Source organism: Hypanus sabinus, chromosome 19 (assembly GCF_030144855.1).
Source record: "Hypanus sabinus isolate sHypSab1 chromosome 19, sHypSab1.hap1, whole genome shotgun sequence".
Classification (NCBI taxonomy): Eukaryota; Metazoa; Chordata; class Chondrichthyes; order Myliobatiformes; family Dasyatidae; genus Hypanus; species Hypanus sabinus.
Window position 1 is genome coordinate 61,966,070 of NC_082724.1, and position 20,285 is coordinate 61,986,354.

General features: G+C 40.6%; 1 protein-coding gene across 1 annotated transcript in view; it reads left to right on the plus strand.

Moving 5' to 3' along the window:
* LOC132377975 (testis-expressed protein 264 homolog) overlaps positions 1–20,285 on the plus strand; it is a 440,098-nt gene that overhangs the window by 174,780 nt on the left and 245,033 nt on the right. The window lies entirely within an intron of this gene.

Sequence of the window (20,285 nt, forward strand, 5' to 3'; positions counted from 1 at the left end):
ACCAAGTTGGGCTATATCTTGAGTTCCTACAATTGTATATTTTTGATTCAATCCCTAATTTAAGCACACTTATTTTGTGCTATAACATTTTTCTCCCATATAAGACTCAGATAAAAGAAACTTTTAGTCAAAGCACAATTGTTGAAAATTTTCAAGGGCTGTTACAATACTGTACTTTCAAAAGATGCATTGAATACATATTCCAGTAGGCAGAGACAATAGAGGTATAATTCATCCTCCAGCACAAAGTGTGAAAATAGTAAACTATAAATATTGAAATCCACATCTGAAATTTAATTTAATTGAAGTCGATTTACTCACCCAGGAACTTTATTTTGAAATTGAAGCATACATTTGATCTGGAGTCTCCTTTCTTTTTGATTTGGAAACCACTTGGTTCTCCAGAATCAGAATTAGGCTTAATATCACTGGCATATTTGTCAAATTAGTTGTTTTGTGGCAGCTATATAGTGCAATACATAATAAAAAACTATAGATTACAATAACTAATATATATGATTAAATTAAGTATGTAGAGAGAAAAAAAAGTACATGGGTTCATTATCCATTTAGAAATCTGATGGTTGAAGCTGTTTCTAAAATGTTGAGCATGTTTCTTCAGGCCCCTGTGTCTTCTTGATGGTAGCAATGGGAAGAAGGCCTGTCCTGGGTGGTGGGGGTCCTTAATGAGAAAGGGATCCCCTTTTGAAGATGTCCTCACTGCTGGGGAGGCTAGTGCTCTTGGTGGAGCAGTCTGAGTTTGCAACTTTCTTCAGCTGTTTCAGACCCTGTGCAGTGGCCCCTCCATACCAGACAGTGATGCAACTGGTAAGAAGGCTCTGTAAGGTTCATCTGTAGAAATTTAATAGAGGCTTTGGTCTTATACTAAATCTCTTCAAATTCCTAATGAAATATAGATACTGCCATGCTTTCTTTGGATTGGATCAATATGTTGGGCCTAGGACAGATCTTCAGAGATGTTAACATGCAGGAACTTGAAACTGCTGATCTCCTGATAAAGGCTGACCATAAAACAATAAGACACAGGAGCAGAATTAGGCCATTTGACCCATCAAGTCTGATTTGCCACTCCATCATGGCTGATATTATCCCTCTCAACCCCATTCTCCTGCCTTCTCCCCATAACCTTTGATGCTCTTACTAATCAAGAACTTATCAATCTCTGCTTTTACATATACTCAATGACTTGGCTTCCACAGCCGTGTGTGGCAATGAATTCCACAGGTTCACTACCACCCTTTGGCAAAAGAAATCCCTCCTCATCTCTGTTCTAAATAGACGTCCCCTTAATCTGAGGCTGTGCCCTCTGGTCCCACATTTTAAATATTTAATATTTTTCAATGAGATCCAAACACCCCCACCCACCCCGTCTTGTAAACCCTGGTGAGTACAGGCCTGGAGACATCAAAACACTCTTCATACTAACTTTCCAGCGTCATTTTCCAGCAATCCGATACCCACTCTCGCCTTTCTTTTACACTTTATATATCTGAACAAACTTTTGATATTGTCTTTTATATTATTGGCTAGCTTACCTTGAAGGGTTGTCCTTGAACACTCCAACCACATGGTTAACACAGGTTTTCAGTGCCCTACCAGGTATGCTGTCAGAGCCTGGGAGATAAGGGAGATAGGTGAGTTGGTGATGATTACAGTAACGTGGAATTATCACCGTTGGAGTTGACAGTGAAGGAAAGTCTTGTTAGATTCATAGAGTTCACAGTAGAAAGACTGGCTGTCCAGCCTACCATATTTATGCTGATCTTTTCCCCCTCTTCTGCACTATATCTGTAGCTTCCAAGACCTTTTCTGTTCAAGCACCTGTCTCTTTCTTAAACTCCATCTGACTCCATCCCTCCTCGTACAGTAAGTTCTGCAGCGTCTCCTTTGTAATCCTGATGAAAGCTATTGACCTGAAAAGCCGACTGTATATTTCTCTCTACAGGTACTGCCCAACTCATTGAGTTTTTGCGCAGCTCAAGTTTTGCTTCAGATTTGAATATTTGCAGTCTGTTATATGGTTGCATCAGAGTCAGCTTACCGTTGTCTACATGGTGTGGTACTGTGGACAGTTGTAGCTTAGGGTTCAACAGGTCGGGCAGTGTTAGTGGAAATGAGCAGTCAACATTTCGGGCTGAGACCCTTTGTCCGTCCTGATGAAGGGTCTCAGCCCAAAACGTTGACTGTTCGTTTCCGTGGATGCTGCCCGACCTGCTGAGTTCCTCCAGCGTGTTGTATGTGTTGCTTTGACCAGAGCATCTGCAGTGTACTTTGTGTGTAGCTTAGGGTTGGTTGACTTCTTGTACCGAGGATATTAATGCACAAGTGCTTTTTAATAACATTTCAGCAGACTTGATAAATATTTTCCAGAAATTATTAGATGTATTCACTAAAAGATGATGTGCTTAAAAACAACTATCGACCGAAGAGGGTCATGGTCATGTACTTGTGCTTACAGACATTGGTTCACCAATTCCCAATGCATCACCTTCAACCCCTAGTGCTTTTCTGCAATTTTTCCCAAGAGTAAAGAATCATCAGTGATAACATACATCCTATTAATCTACTCTTGCAAGCCCATATTAGGAGGTATTTTGAACTAAGAATATTTCAATCAAGTGAGTAATGTATTATATTAGGAAGCCAGGGTGTACATGGGGCAGATCTACAGTATCTGAGCAACACACGAAATATGGAGAAATTCAGCAGGTCAGTCAGCATCTCTGGAGGGGAATAAAGAGTCAATGTTTCAAGCCAAGATCCTATTTATTCTGCTCCATAAGTGCTACCTGACCTGCTGATTTCCTCCAGTATTTTGTGTGTGTTACTCTGGATTTCCAGCATCTGCAGAATCTGTTGTGTTGAGTATCTGAAATTTGCACAACCAGACGTTGGTCTTAATAGTGGACTTTAAGAAAACTGCATGCTGGGTTTCCTGATAAAAACAGCCAGTACAAACTAAGCATCTACTGTACCTGTAATTTTCGCACTGTTTCTTTTGAGTAGCAGCCAACAAGAAAACTAAAGGATTTCTGCCATACTTACAGGTGATTGATAACTTTGTTGTTTAATACGACTGAATATACTTTTCTTAAATAAAGGTAGCCAACTTTGCCTACCCGCGGGAATAGAAAGGACACGTGACAATGCTGCTGGAGGAATGTGTGGAAAAATAACAAAGTGAGGTGTAAATTATATTATTGGGTAGGTGTAAATGAAGTAGTTCCAGCTGTGATGGCTGTTTAGAATTGTTGGAAATGGCCCTGCATTTTCTCAGATGGTTACAAAGGCATTTTATTGACAATGAAGTCAATTCTTACAGAGTTTAATCATTAGTTCACAGAAGTAGACTAGATAAATGTAAATATAAATATATTACTACCCTTCAACCATCAAGCTCCTGAACTTGCCTGGTTGACTTCAATCACCTCAACTCTGAAGTGATTTCACAACCTATAGACTCACTTTCAAGGACTCTGCAACTTATGTTCTCAGTATTATGTTTGTATGTATGTATTTATTTAATTATTATTTGGGTTGCTTTTTTTGCAAGTTTTTTGCATGTTGGCTGTCAATCTTTGTGTGTAGTTTTTCTCTGATTCTACTGTATTTCTTTGTTGTATTGTGAATGTTCACAAGAGAACAATCCACAGTATATGGTAAAAACACAAAATGCTGGCAGAACTCAGCAGGCCAGACAGCATCTATGGGAGGAGATAGTGACAACGTTTCGGGACTCCTGATGAAGGGTTTTGGCCCGAAACATTGTCACTACCTCCTCCCATAGATGCTGTTTGGCCTGCTGAGTTCTGCCAGCATTTTGTGTTTTTATTTATTTCTGGCATCTGCAGATTCACTCGTGTTGCCACAGTATATGGTGATGTATTTGTACTTTGATTATAAATTTAGTTTGAACTTCTAGCATTGGACTGCAGTAAGTGTGTTTGCTACCTTATTAGAATACTTATTTTTCTCTTGCTATTCACATTTCTTGGTCATAAAGTTGCTTTTAAGGGGCTTGCACCCCTGCATTAAGCTCTGATAGGAATTTTTGGTCTTTTTTTTAACTGAATGTAAACTCACACAATGTTTTTATCCTAGTATTGTTTAGCCACTAAGTCCTGTATGCATTCTCTTGCTCACCTCTCCTTTTGGTGTTAGCCTGATCAGCAGCTGCAGCATCACATCTCCAGATGCAATAATAACATGAGATTGCTTGTGCATATTTCTGTTGACAACTGACACCTAGCCCAATTACTTAAATGAGCAGAAACGTATTTTGAATAATTTGTTGATTTAAGCAAGTAATCTGCCCTGCAATGGATTTTGTGATCAATTCAGATGTAGTCTCCTGGTCAACATCTTCAGTGGACAGGAACCATATTCACTGAAGTATAGATTCCATTCAAGTGAATACTTCACACTGTAACACTAACATTAACATCTAGGAACTGTTGTTAACCAAGAGCATAGTCATAACAAATTATTTCCATTACCTTCTTCTTCCAATTGTTCTATTTATATGTTCTTCACAGTGAGATCCAAATTGACACAGAGCACTACTGCTAGTATTAGAAAATATATTACCCGAACTATTTGTTGACCCATCCTTCTAACTTTAAAGGACTTGTGGTGGTCTAAAATCCATTTGTTCTCCATATCATTCAGTATCTACTATTTATTGCAAACCTCCTGTTTCATCTCTTCATATGCATCATCTTACATTTCTCAGGGTTAAACATCATTTTCCACTTTTCAGCCCAACCAACCAGACCATCCTTCTCTTCCTGCTGTCAGCAAAACATCTAGTTTCTATATTGTAAACATATTTCAAAAGCATTTATATATATTTAAAAAAAAACAAGAGACTGGGTAGTGTTCTGTATGGAATCACATTGGTATTTCAAACAGAAAATTATCTGTCAACCATAACAATTTACTTCCAAAGTTAATTTTGGTTTCAGATTATCACTCTTCCTTGGATCCCTATGCTCTTTTACTCCTTTTGAACAGCCAGCCAAAAGGGACTTAACAAAAGACTTGCAGAAAACCAAGTAGGCAGTATTAAATGCACTGCCTTCATTCACTCTCTTTGTTACCTTTTCAAAAAAGTTGTGCATTACTCAAACACAACAACATTGTTTTTTTTTGTAGAGACATGTCTATCTTGAACTATTTGAATCTTCTTTGTAAAAGCCTCCCATTGCTGTGAGACTGAGTTGCAATCAAATAGCTGGCTGCAGCTTATTTTTTGTTAATTATTTCCCTGCCCTTACCTTCATTTAGAATTTTCACTTTTATTTCATCTTTGCCCTCTTTCTTAACTATACCAAATCTAATAGAATTATGATCACGCCACAAAATTTTACTCTGCTTGACTTTCTTTCCATCTGCCCAAAAACCTTTTCTAAAACTAATACAGAATTGTTCCTGCCCTTCCTCTGCCATACCCCCACTTGTTGAGCTTAAAAACCTAATGGCTAAAGTAGAAGTTCCATGCAGTTTAGGAAATCAGTGTCCACTAACAGTAAGTATATGGTTTATATCAGAGTAGTTGAAATACCACACTATTACTGAACTGGTACTTTTAATTTATACCTTTACTTCCAGCTTTTTTCCCTAATATGCTCTTTTATGTCTTTTTTACCTCCTTTTACTCAACCTTTAACTATTTTAATTGCTTGATCCTTTCAATTTATCACCCTTTTTCACAGCTGTAGTTGTTTCTTTAATCAATATTGTGACTCCCTCCCCCCTATTTTACCCCAGTCTATCACTTCTGAAAATCCTGTAACCAGCAACATTCAGTTGTCAGTCCTGCTTCTCTTTAGCCATTGTTGTATAACTTTGTTTAATATGTGATGCTGAATGAGTTACCAACTCACTTGCTAAAGAACATGTTTCCCTTCTATTTTCTCTGATTTTACATAGCTTATGCTTTTCTTCATGGTGAGATATCTTTATACAGACAGGCAGATGTACTTTATTGATCCTGAGGGAAATTGGGTTTTGTTACAGCTGCACCAACCAAGAATAGTGAAGAAATATAGCAATATTAAACCATAAATAATTAAATAATAAGTTAACCATGCCAAGTGGAAATAAGTCCAGGACCAGCCTATTGGCACAGGGTATCTGACACTCTGAGGGAGGAGTTGTAAAGTTTGGTGGCCACAGGTAAGAATGACTTCCTGTGATGCTCTGTGTTACACTTCGGTGGAATGTAGGGAATTTACACTTTGATGGCACCATTGCTCATTTACTGGTTTCCTGGCCATTCATTATTCCAACCACCTTTCTCAAATCTCTGAAATTAACTCTTTCCTTTTGGGTTGCATTTCTTTATTGATCCTCATCTCTGCCCCTTTTCGTTGGACTGAGGTAGTGGATTTGCCATGTGGGAATTATTAGTGGAAATCTAATGGCACATTTTAAATTGCTGTTCAATAGTCTGCATCACCTTACTTCCTTACAATGACCTGCACCATTTTCCTGCTTGGAATTCATTCAATTCCATTAATTGTGTGTTGTATGGGTGAGATTTGCTTCCTGAACACTGCTTTTCTGGTTTGTTTTGAGGACTTGTATCAGGAGATTAAAGGATAAAAAATATGTTTAGTTGCCACTTTGCACATCAAAACATCAAAACATGCAGTGAAATGCATTGTTAATGACCAATACAGTCCGAATATGTACTGGGGGCAGTCTTCAAGTATTGCCATGCTTCCAGTGCCTACATAGCTTGAATTATTCCAAGCTTCAGCTGGCACAACTTCAAAGAGTTTCAAGTTCACAAATTAAAGCCTCCATTTATGCAGTTTGAGCAATGTAAATATTTTACCTTGATATCCATATCTGAACTTTTAAACCATTGAGTATTAATAACCTAGACAAAAAGAAAATCTCTATTAATCACTACTATATGGATTTCTAGAAAAGTCTTTTCTGGGACTGGTATGCTTGAGAATTCGATACTACAAATGACTTGTCAGTACTGCTCCATACTCCATGACCTCTGGTTAGAACTACAGACCTTTCCTCTCATTGCAAATGAAACATTTTGCCATAAAAATAATTACAATTAGCTTGTTTGTTTGCTTATGTAGGGATTTTATTGCGGGATGCCTCACAGTGAGCTTATGCTACTGAGGCTGTTTTGTGGTAGAGGTACCCTTGAGTTTACTGATAACATACAGTACTGTTGTTGGCCATATCAGCATATAGGAGGGAGATTGAAAATCTAGTTTAATAGTGCCACAACAGCAATGTCAGCAAAACCAAAGAGCTGATTATTGTCTACAGGAGAAAGAAACCAGAGGTTCATGAGCAAATCCTCATTAGGAGAACGGAGGTGAAGGGGGTCAGTAGCAATAAATTTCTTGGTGTTAACGTATCAAAGGATCGACCCTGGGACCAATATGTAAGTGCCATCACAAAAAAGATACAACAGTGCCTCTACTTTCTTAGAAGGTTACATAAATTTGGCATGTCACCAGAAACTTTGATAAATTTCTATAGTTGCATAGTGGAGAGTATCCTGACTGGTTGCATCACACCTTAGTATAGAAACACTGATGCCCAGGAATAGAAAGTCTATAGAAATTGGTGGCTGCAGGGCTGTACATCAAAGGAAAAGTCCTCCTCACCATTGAGCAGATCTATAGGAGTGCTGCCACAAGAAAGTAGCATCCATTATCAAGGACTCCCACCATTCAGGCATGCCCTCCTTTCTTTCACTACTACTATCGGGCAGGAGGTACAGGGGCAAGAAGAAGGCAGTGAAAATGAAGAAACACTGTCACCTGATTTGGCACCCCAAGCCACATCTCAGACTGACCTTACTATGTGCATTTTGGAGGTAAACGTAGAAGTTGCATATTTTCTAAATTCTTTAAGATATGCTTAGACTCCTTTGTGCATAAAAGCATCATATGCAGGGATGGTTGTGTTTGACTTTCAGGAAGAACACTGTCCACATGTAAGATATGCTGTCATAGATTTGTACTATACAGAAATGGATCCTTTGACTCACTATATTGAGTGTTCTTCCCATCCATACTAATTCCATTTGTCCATATTAAGTTTATCCTATCCTTTGACTATTCAAGTACCTATTTAAATGCCTTTTAAATGTAGTGGTTATTTCACTAGTAGTACATTGCAGATGTCAACAACATCTATAAAAAACTTTCTCTTCAAATGCCCTTCAAAACTCCTTCCTTTCAGTTATTTCCTCAAGCTTTTGATACTCCTACCACAGGAAAAGATTCTGACTACACTGTCTATGCCTTTTATAATTTTATGTTTTATCTATCAGGTCACCCATCAGCTTCCTTTGCTCCAGGGAAACAAGCTTGCCTAGCAAATATTTCCCGATAACTAAAGTCCTCCAATCAAAGCAATATGTTCAGGGCCATGAATGGTAGTGAGGGAGGAAGTTTAGGGACAGGTCACCTCCTCCCTCATTATCATTCAAGTGCTACACCTGCCCCTACACCTCCTCCCTCACTACTATTAGGGCTCTAACCAGTCCTTCCAAGTGAGGTGACACTTCACCTTTAAGTCTGTTGGGGTATCTGGTGCTCCTGATGTGGCCTCCTGAATAATGGTGAGACCCGGCATAGATAAGGAGACTGCTTCACTGAGCACCTACACCCTGTCCACCAGTAGAAGTGGGATATCCCATTGGCCACCCATTTCAATTCCATTTCCCATTCTGATATATCCATCCATGGCCTCCTCCACAGTCACGATGGGGCCACAATCAGGTTGGAGGTTGGAGGAACAACACCTTGTATTTCACTTGGGTAGCCTCCAACCTGATGGCATGAACGTTGATTTCTCAAACTTCCGGTAATGCCCCCACCTCCACCGCTTCACCATCTCCCATCCCCTTTTCCCTCACTCACCTTATCTCCTTGCCCATCCATCACTTCCCTCTAGTGCTCCACCCCTCTGTTTTTTTATCTTCCATGGCCTTCTGTTTCTTTCACCAATCAATTACCCAGCTCTTTACTTCATCCCTCCCCTCCAGGTTTCACCTATCACCTGGTGTTTCTCTCTCCCCTCCCCCCACCGTTTAAACCTATTCCTCAGTTTTTTTTCACCAGTCCTGTTGAAGGGTCTCGGCCTGGAACATTGACTCTATTTTCTCCATAGATGCTGCCTGGCCTGCTGAGTTCCTCCAGCATTTTGTGTGTGTTGCTGATTTCCAGTTCCTGCAGATTTTCTCATGTTTCTATTTACAATCCAATTAGCCAGTTTGCCTTGGATCCCCATGTGCCTTTATCTTCTGGAGCAGCCCACCATTTGGGACCTTGTCAACTGCCTTACTAACATCTATGTATACGTTCTACCAGCCTGCTTCATCAATCCTCTTAGTTACCTCCTCATTATCTTCTACTTTCTTATCCTTGCAGCAAGCAAATAGAAAGTACTCATTTTGGACCACACTCAAACCACAGGCTCCACACATATTCCATTGTTCCCGAGGGGACCTCTGTTTAACAAGCTATTACTTTGCTCCTAAAATGCTTGAGAGCCCATCTAGTTAATCCTTTCATGTGCTTCCTCTTTATTTCCTGATCAAACCTTCAGTACCCTTTCTCACTCTAGATTCTCCATTCTTGCCTTTCACCCTTCAACAACATGCCAGCCCTGAACTCTTGCAAATTTCTTTTAAAAGATTCTCACTTGTCAAATACTGTTTTACCTGCAGTCTGCTCCCAATCTGCTTTCACCAGGTCCTCTTGAATGCTGTTGAAATCAACCTTCCTCCTATTTAGGACCTTAATTTGAGTACTGGTCTTATTCCTTTCTGAATCTACCTTGAAATTTATAGAACTGTGGTCACTTTTCCCAAACATCTTCCCACCAACACTTTTACCACCTTCCTGGTTTCATTTCTCAAGGTAAGTTTGAGTACTGACCCTCTTTCTGGGATATACCAGATAATTCTGCTAGAACTATCTGTCCCAAAAATGCTCTTGGAGGAACTTATGAAATTACACCCCATGAAGTTCCAGAACTGGCAATTCTAGTCAATGTAGAGAGAGTTGAAGTCCCCCACCATACACACTATTGCTGTGACACCTTCTGCGATTTGGTTGAGTATCTGTTCCTCTTATTTCCTGCTGACTATTTGGAGGGCTATACCATAATCCCAAAAAGTGATGGTATTCATCTTATCCCTATGCTCTTTCCAAATGGCCTGCTTGGACAATCCCTCTGGAATATGATCCCTAGGTACTGTCACAATGCTGTCCCTAATCTGTACAACCACCCCCTACCCCCATAACATTCAAAACTTCAATGCCCTGGGATATTAGGGACCACATTTCCATACTTACAGTAACATCATAATTCCATATGCTGTTCCACACTTGAATTTCATTTAATTTACCTGTGATGACATGTTTAGTAATCAGGTTCTAAATAAAGTACAAACATTTTTTATATTGCAATAGAATTAATAGTCCATACATTTATCTGACCTTCACACACTATAACTTCATAGACAGGAATTGTAACAAGCCTTGCATCTACAATGTTTACACATTTGCATTTTATCAACCATCACTCAACTTTGCTGTTGGGCATTCACTTTTTCTTACAAAGAAGATTCAAGTAGTTCAAGATAGACATGTCCCTACAAAAAATGATGTTGTGTTTGAATAACTCACAAAATTAATAACAGACAACTTGAAGGCATTAGAGGGCAATAAGTTTTGCCCTGTATTAAGAAGCTAATTCTGACCCACATGATAAGATATTGCTGAGATTGCAGCCATGATTTGAGCCAGAGGCTGGAGGGAGGATTATCAACATGTGCGTTCCTCTTCCTCCTATCCTAATTCATCCTGAACCCACACTGTCTGCTAAGTCAGAAGCTGCCTGCAATGATCAGCACACTTGGAACATTCTATCCATTACTACCCAAACCTTATCCTACAATTTCAAAAACTTGAAGCCCTTGTAGTCATAGGGGCAGGAAGAAGACTGTGAAAATGAAGACATCTCAAACCACAGCTTAGACTGGCCTCACTTTGTATAATTTAGAGGCAAACATAGAAATAACAGTTCCAAAATCCTGTGTTTTCCAATTCACTGTAACTTCACCTGAAAAGTCTGTGGAACCAGACAACATCCGGGCTGTAGTTCATACTGAAGATGTGCTCCTGAACAGACATAGTAGATAGCCAGAAAATCTTTCCCAAGACAGAAATGGCTAATACAAAGGGAATAATTTTACGGTGATTGGAGGAAAGTATGGGGGGGGGGGGGGAAACACTAGAGGTAAGTTTTTTTTACATAGTGGTGAGTGTGTGGTACATGCTACCAGGGGTGGTGGTAGAGGTAGTTACCTTAGGGCCATTTAAAAGCCTCTTAGATAGACACCTGGATGAAAGGAAAATAGAGGGCTACATTGGAGGGATGGCTTACGTTGATCTTAGCAAAGCTTAAAGGGTTGGCACAATATTGTGTGCAGAAGGGCCAGTACAATGCCCTAATGTTTTATGTTCTATAGCCTCTAGCCTAAGAGAAGCATTACCATTATAATATTTCCACTCTTTAAGAAAGGAGGAAGGCAGCAGAAAATAAATTATATACCAGTTAGTCTGACCTCAGTGATTGGGAAGATGTTGGAGTCAATTGTTAAGGATGAGGTTATGGAATACTTAGTGACATAGGACAAGATAGGACAAAGTCAGCATGGTTTCCTTAAGGCAAAATCCTGCCTGACGAACCTGTTGGAATTCTTTGAGGATATTACAAGTAGGATAGATAAAGGGGATGCAGTGGATGTTGTATATTTGGACTTTCAGAAGTTCTTTGACAAGGTGCCACACATGAGGCTGCTTACCAAGTTAAGAGCCCGTGGTATTACAGGAAGGTTACTGGCATGGTTAGAGCATTGGCTGATTGGTAGGAGGCAGCGAGTAGGAATAAAAAGATCCTTTTCTGGTTGGCTGCCAGTGACTAGTGGTGTTTCGCAGGGGTCGGTGTTGGGACCATTTCTTTTTATACTAGATGATGGAATAGATGGCCCTGTTGCCAAGTTTGCAAGTGATACAAAGATAGATGCAAGGGCAGCTAGCATTGAGGAAACAGGCTGCAGAAAGACTTTGACAGACTAGGAGAATGGTCAAGAAAGTGGCAAATGAAATACAATGTTGGAAAATGCATGGTCATGCATTTTGGTAGTAGAAATAAATGTGTAGACTATTTTTTTTAAACTTGGAGAAAATCCAAAAATCGGAGATGCAAAGGGACTTGGGTGTCCTTGTGCAGAACACCCTAAAGGTTAATTTGCAAGTAGAGTCGGTTATGAGGAAGGCAAATACCATGTTAGCATTCATTTCAAGAGGTCTAGAACACAAGAGTAGGGATGTGATACTGAGGCTTTATAAGGCACTGGTGAGATCTCACCTTGAGTACTGTGAGCAGTTCTGCTCTCCTCATCTAAGAAAAGCTGTGCTGACATTGGAGAGGATTCAGTGGAGGTTCACAAGGATGATTTTGGGAATGAAAGGGTTATCATACGAGGAATGTTTGATAGCTCTGAGTCTGTACTCGCTGGAATTTAGGAGGATGAAGGGGAACTCATTGAAACCTTTCAAATGTTGAAAGGCATAGACAGAGTATGTGTGGAAAGGTTGTTTCCCATGGTGGGGGAATCTAGGACAAGAGGGCACAGCTTCAGGATAGAGGGGCATCCATTTAAAACAAAGATGTTGAGAAATTTCTTTATCCAGAGGGATGTGAATTTGTGGATGCCACAAGCATCTGTGGAAGCCAGGTCATTGGGTGTATTTAAGGTGGAGATTTATAGATTCTTGATTGAACACAGCAGCCAAAGATTACAGGGAGAAGGCTGGGGAGTGGGGCTGAGGAGGGGAAAAAAGGATCAGCCATGATTAAATGGTAGAACAGACTCAATGGGCTAAATGGCCTAATTTTGCTCCTATGTCTTATGGTCTAATGGCATCTACCCAGCAATCTGGAAAATGCCTCAATTATGTCCCATCCACAAAAAGCAGAACAATATGAAGCTACTAGTTATGTGTCCCTTAGTTAGTCTTTTACAGAATTATGAATGGACACTGTCATTGTGCTCTCAGTGAAACTTGTGTAACCCCCTGGGTAGCCTCAGGCTCACTCAGCTCGTTCTCGTCTAGGGGGAGCAGCCAAACTGGGTAATCAGCTGGTGTGGTTCCTGTGTGATGTCCCCGCCTCGCCCAAAAACAGACAGTACACCATATGCGATTAAATGAGTACAATTTATAAAGGTTACTATAACTAAGCGATTAATAACAATACAGTATATATGAAGAAAAAAATAAAGAAAAGGCACCCAACTTATCAAAGTCCAAACCACTTCATGCACAACTGTTGGAGCTCAATTACTGAAGTCTTCTGGCCACCATTCGATCCCCTCCGAACTCCTCGACTCACAGCTTAGGACCATCTGAAGTGGTCATCCAAGCACATTTAGCTTCATCTCCTCTCCTCGGAGTACCTCCTGGCCTCGGACCCCCGCTTGGGGTCCGTTCCTCGCCCAGCTTACAGCATTGCATCCTCTCCCCAATCTCCCCAAAAGCCCGCCAACAATAGCTTATAGACTCAGAAGAAAGAACAACATTAATCCCAATTGGTTTACAAAGGAATACAATTCTCGTTATCAGTAAATTTTAACCCAAACAAGCTTCCAGCACTCTCTCGCAACAAAGAAGCATTCCTGCTTTTAACAAAACAAAGAAGCCATTTTGATTACATACACAGTAACAAAGAAAAAAGAAGAAACCCCCTTTACACTTGCTTATCAATAACCTGCTGCAGTCTAAGACTAATCACAACTACTCATTGCTAGACCTCCTGTAAAGACATGAATCAAAGGGCTTCAAGAAGAAAACACTCCAGTTGTTGGAGTCATGCCTTTCCACAAGGGAAGTTTGTTGTGGTGTCAGGTCTTTCTGTGGTGTCAAACTTTTCTGGCCCAGGACATCACTGAAGGAGTTCTTCAGAGCAGTACCCTGGGCTCATTCACTTTCAGTGTTTCATCAATGACATTTCATCCATTGTAAGCTCAGAAGGGAGATGCTTACTAATGATTGCAAATCCTCAAAATAAAATAATCCATGTCTGCACACAGTAAGACCTTGAGAACATTGAGGTATGATCTGATAAGTGGCAAGTAACATTTCTACCGCATAGGTGTCAAGCAGTGAAAATCATCAACAGGAGGGATCCTAGCTATTTGATTTCTCCACTGCTTTTAACACCACATGACTTGCTGGGGAGTAAGCTTACGGAGATGCAGGTGGATGCTCCACTAGTGTCCACTAATTGTACAAGGCATTGGTGAGGCCAAATTTGGAATATTGTGTACAGTTCTGGTCACCGAATTATAGGAAAGATGTCAACAAAATAGAGAGAGTACAGAGGAAATTTACTAGAATGTTGCCTGGGTTTCAGCACCTACGTTACAGAGAAAGGTTGAACAAGTTAGGTCTTTATTCTTTGGAGTGTAGAAGGTTGAGGGGGAACTTGATAGAGGTATTTAAAATTATGAGGGGGATAGAAAGAGGTGACATGACATGGCTTTTTCCATTGAGAGTAGGGGAGATTCAAACAAGAGGACATGAGTTGAGATTTAAGGGGCAAAAGTTTAGGGGTAACACGAGGGGGAACTTCTTTACTCAGAGAGTGGAACGAACTTCCAGTAGAAGTGGTAGAGACAGGTTCGATTTTGTCATTTAAAAAAAAATTGGATTGGTATGTGGACAAGAAAGGAATGGAGGGTTATGGGCTGAGTGCAGGTAGGTGGGACTAAGTGAGAGTAAGCATTTGGCATGGACTAGAAGGGCCGAGATGGCCTGTTTCCATGCTGTAATTGTTATATGGTTATATAGTGTCCTGGATTACAGACTACCTGTCCAGATGGCCACAGTATGTGAGATTGCAGAGCTGTATATCAGATATTGTAGTTAGCAGCACAGGGGCACCTCGGGATTGTCCTGGCCCCCTTCCTGTTCATCGTGTACACCTTGGACTTCGGGTACAACTTGGAGTCCGGCCACTGTGGAAGCTTTTAGATGATTTGGCAGTTGTGGGCTGTATCAGCTGGGGTCAAGAGGCTGAGTACAGAAGAATGGTGGACGACTTTGTTGAGTGATGTGGGCTGAAGCGCCCGCAGCTCAACATCACTAAGACAAAGGAGTTGGTGGTGGACTTCCAGGAAGGTGAAGACACCCTGCATTCCCATCTCCATCAAGTGAACAGATGGGCAGGTTGTCTGGGACTATAAATGCCAGGGAACTCACCTGGACAATAAACTGGGCTGGACTAAAAATACAGGGGCTCTATACAAAAGGGACAGAGCTGACTGTACTTCCTGAGGAGGCTCTGGTCATTCAACATCTACAGTACTATGCTGCAGATGTCCTATGACTCAGTGGTGGCCAGCGTTCTCCGCTGTAGTCTGCTGGGGCAGCAGGGTGGGAACAGCTGACGCCAAGGAGATCAATAAGCTCGTCAGGAAGGCTGGTTCTGTTCCGGCGGTGGAACTGGATTCCCTGGTAGTTATGTCTGAGAGGATGATGCAGCAGGAGCTACGGAGCATTATGGGCAATCCCTCTCACCCTCTCCATGACATACTGGAGCACATTTAGTAGCAGATTGATTCCATGGAGGTGCACCACTGAATGCACAGGAGATCCTTTCTCCCTGTGGCTATAAGACTCTACAACTCCTCCTCCTGAAGTACACGGTTTCATTGCATGTCTTTATTTTGCACGATTACTTTTTAATGCACATTTTGTATTTCTTTCACACCTCAATACTTACATTTTGTATTTTAAAGTATATATTTCTAACCGAGCACCCTTGCAACAATAATTTCCTTAGGGATAATTAAAGTTTTATCTTATCTGCCTTCAACCAAAGGCATTCACTCACCCACATTCAATAGCACAACATCACTCATCCCCTCCATCAATGTTCCAGGGTGTCTCCACCAAAAGCATTCTCAGTTGGACCAACTAGGACCAAGAAGGATGAGGACCTTATATACACAGAAGCATCACCATCCGCAGATCCTCTTCAGAGCCATACAACATATTGCATTGAAAATGTAGTGCCGGCCCTTATTTGTAGATACGTTGAAAACCTAGAACTTCCCACCCAACACCTAGTTTTCTCTTTCTCTAAATGTCCTTAACTTATTGCATTCAAGTTGCTTTATTTGTGCCTTTCCTCTCTAACCACTCTCATTAATCTGTTAACCAAATCATTTTATCAGCGACTTTTCCCTGGACAACCCTATCCTGCCCCTATTAGAGATGTACCTTTTGTATTATGTATCTCTCGCTCCTTTCTGGAAACTAAAACTAAACTCGTTTTCTCTTTCAGATCTTCAATCTGTTTTTCTTTCTACAATTGTTCTCTGACCTTCTGAGTCTTGCCATCTCTTTTTGCTTATATTTCAGACTTACTGCCTCTGCAGCTTTTGACTTTCAGCGCTGTGGGAAGGAATACTTTGCTGGAAGAATGTATCGGTCACAGTAGGTGGCTGAACACCAGGCATCTGGATGGCAGCTAGCCAGCAAATGCTGGTTTTGTCATTGATGGCCAGATCTAGTAAAACTAAGTATAAGAGTTGTCTATTCCCTCACTGAAGGAAAATATTTTTTGTGGTATATATGCAGACCTACATGGTGGACATTAGTGAGACCTGACGTAGATTGGGGGGACTGCTTTGTTAAGCACCTCAGCTCCATCCATAAAGAGCAGAATTTCCTAATGGCCCACCATTTAAATTCCTATCCCCATTCCCATTCCAACATGTTGGTCCATGGCCTCCTCTTTTGCCATGATGAAGACACTCTCAGATGGGAGAAGCAATATCTCATATTCTGACTAGGTAGTCTCTAAACCTGAAGGCATCTTCACCTCTAAACGACTAGGTAGCCTCTAAACCTGAAGGTTACAGAGTCTCCAACTTCCAGTAATGTTTCCTCTCCCCCTTCCCTCTTTTTTATTTCCCCCTCACTGGCATCTTACCTCGTATCCTCACCTATCAGGTGGTGTTTCTCTTCTTTCCTTTCCTCCATGATCCAGTCTCCTCCCATCAGATTCCTTTTTCTCCAGTTCTTTCCACATCACCTTCTTGCTTGTCCTCCTTCCCCTCACCTTTTTAATCTGGCATCTTGCCCTACCTTTCCAGTCCCGAGAAAGGGTATCGGCCTGAAATGTCAACTGTTCATTCATTTCCATGGATGCCGCCTGGACTGCTGAGTTCCTCAAGCATTTTGTGCGTGTTACTCTGGATTTCCAGCATCTGCAGAAACTTTTGTGTTTATAACATTGGCTTCTTGTCGATTAGTAGCTCCTTTTAATGAGCTTCTGAACACAGATTGACGCCTGGACAAAAATATCATTAGTTTATTTAGTCAGCTGTCACTTAGAGCTTAATTTTCACTGTTGTAAAGTGTTAATTACATGAAATGCCATGATGGCTGCCAATGAAGATTGTGTATATGTACTGGAACAAGAATGAATTTGTTCTAAGTCAGGCAGCCAACATTGGCATTTGCAAGAGAGTTAGCGATTGCTGAATATATCTTTGCACTGGGCAGCTGGTCAGACGGTATGTACTGGTATAATTCTGTGCAGAGCCTAAGGGCAGTGGGATGTACTTCAGAATGCCTCTTTTTTTCTGCCAAACTTCTGATTGTAGTTGCTTCACTCTCATTCAGCATGAAACACAACTCCACCGAGCAACGGAGAGGGTATGCCAGGGAAAGACCACATTCATTTCAATATTATCATAGGCCAAGAAAGGGAGGGGTTTGTTCACACTGTACTGCTGCCACAAAACAACAAATTCCATGTCGTATAAGATAATGATAATAAACATGATTTTGATTTAAATGACAATAACTAGATTATCAGTCTTACTCTCAGAAGATCGACTCAATCTACCTCATCATGGCCCTTGCACTTCATTTAGTGTGCTTACTTTCCCTGTATTCTGCCATCTATCAATGCACCCCTTCCTGATAGAGGTGACCTGAGGCCTTCAGAATCATATTAGCTCACATGGCAGTTAATATTTTTCAGTCTCAGGGATGGCTCCCAGGCTGGTGGTCAAATTAAAATAGGGCTTATACAGTAAACTCTCAAACTTAGTACTTCTAAGAATATCTTGTAATCCTCAAGAGGATAAGAACTTTGACCTGTGGTAACTAGACAGCCAAGCCTCCCCTACCCCTCATTCCTTTTTCACTTCTCTGAATGTTCGTCTTCTTCCCACCCCACTTTCTCTGACCCTTTCAACCCTCTATCCTCTATTGATCCCAGTTCCAACCCCTGCCATGTTTTCACTATCCCCTCATTGACCTTTCCTTCTCAAAAAAAATTTCCGAGATGCTGCCTGACCTTTTGAGTTCCTCCAGCATTCTGTGTGTTGGAACAGATCTTGAACGTCTGTGCTTTTTTTCTTTTGTGTTAACTAGGCTTCCAAATGCAGTTGTTTGCTCTGAACTTAGAAACCGGTGGCAATCTAAATGCTGCAAGCTCTGAAGCCATGAGAAATTTTTATAGTTGGGTAATTCTTGAACCAATCATATATTTTATTTGAGATCAATATTTGATATTTATTTTTCAAGTTTCAGACAACATTCAAAATCAGATGCATCATTTGTTCTCCTATCCCAAGAGGCATTCAATATTCATGTATTCAGGCATGCATTGAAATAATTAAGTCCATAAAGCTACCAGGAATAAATTGATTCTTAACTTTTTTATCCAAAGTAATCTTTTGTATAACTGCTTAGTGAACATTGTTTTTAAACAAATATATTTTTGCTTCCTACTCTTTAATATGATATGCTCTTTCAGTTAACAATTTTATTACTGCAGCCAATCAACTTCCAGGTTAATGTTCTGTAAGAGACTGGTTGAAGTCTTTAAACAAACATACTTCAAACAAATTTAAGCCAGGGCAGTGAGAAGGCTGCCTAACATTATTTCGAGTGGTTTTCTATGGCCTCAAGCTTAGGGTTCTGTGAAGTGTTCAACAGCATTAGTTTTAAACCCCAGCTACTGAATCTTGCCTAAAGGAGAAATCAGACCTAGAGTGCATTAAAGGCATAAATAGTTCTCCAATGCAGAAGTAATATGGGCAATGCAATTAGCATTGATAGTCACTTTTAAAAGTGTTTATTAAAAAGTAGAATTTGCAAATTTATTAAGTTTGATGCTTCCCATCAATAGTATCTAATGAGTGTTTTCTGTCCAGCATGTATTTTCCTAAGGTGTTGTCCTGGCAAAATAATTAGCATCGACATCGGCCTATATTAAAAAGAGGAAATAGCAATGTTGTGAAACCTGGTAGACTAATCCACGGGAAATGTGTGTTACTGGTTATAGATTAGGTTAAAGAACAATGTTGATTGACTAATGTAATTATTTTAATGCGAATCAGTGATGGGTTACTTTATTTCAGCAACAACACAGCTGATGGTACTCATTGATTTCACTGAAGCTTGACATTTAAAACTAATAAGCCACATGGATTAATACTTTATTGAATACTTCTTTTTCTTCTTGGATTGTCCTTTGTTAGAGGAATGGCTTGCCTACATTCCAGTTCTGTAAGCTATAAGGTGACTAATGTGGAATGTGGAAACTGCAGACTTTCACATGTAGGGTGGGATGTGTTTGATGGGATGATTGGCTGGTCATTTGGTCAGCTGAGTATTCCTGCAACCATTTATGTTGGGCTTTCTGGTTCTCCCAACAAATTAACTCATACATTTCTCACCCCTTTCCTCTCTCTTTGTTCATTCCTCATTCCAGTTCCCCTCTTACTCATTCTCTTTTCCTCACTCATCACCTTCCCTTGATGCCTGTGCTCCTGCCCTTTCTCTCGTGGTTCACTCTCCTTTCCTATTCCATCCCTTCTTCTTTAGCCCTTCAGCTTTTGCACCTTTCACCTTCCAGCTTCTCACTTCATTCCCCCCCTCACCTGGCTTCACCTATCACCTCCTAGCTTGTACTCCTCCTCCCCCACTTTCTTATTCTGGCTTCTTCTCCCTTCCTTTCCAGTCCTGCTGAAGAATCTCTGCTCAAAATATCAACTGTTTATTCCTCTCCTTAGGTACTGCCAGACCTGCTGAGTTCTTCCAGCATTTTGTAGGTGTTACTCTGGATTTCCAGCATCTGCAAAATCTCTTGTGTTAGTAGAGATGTTATGTTTTTTT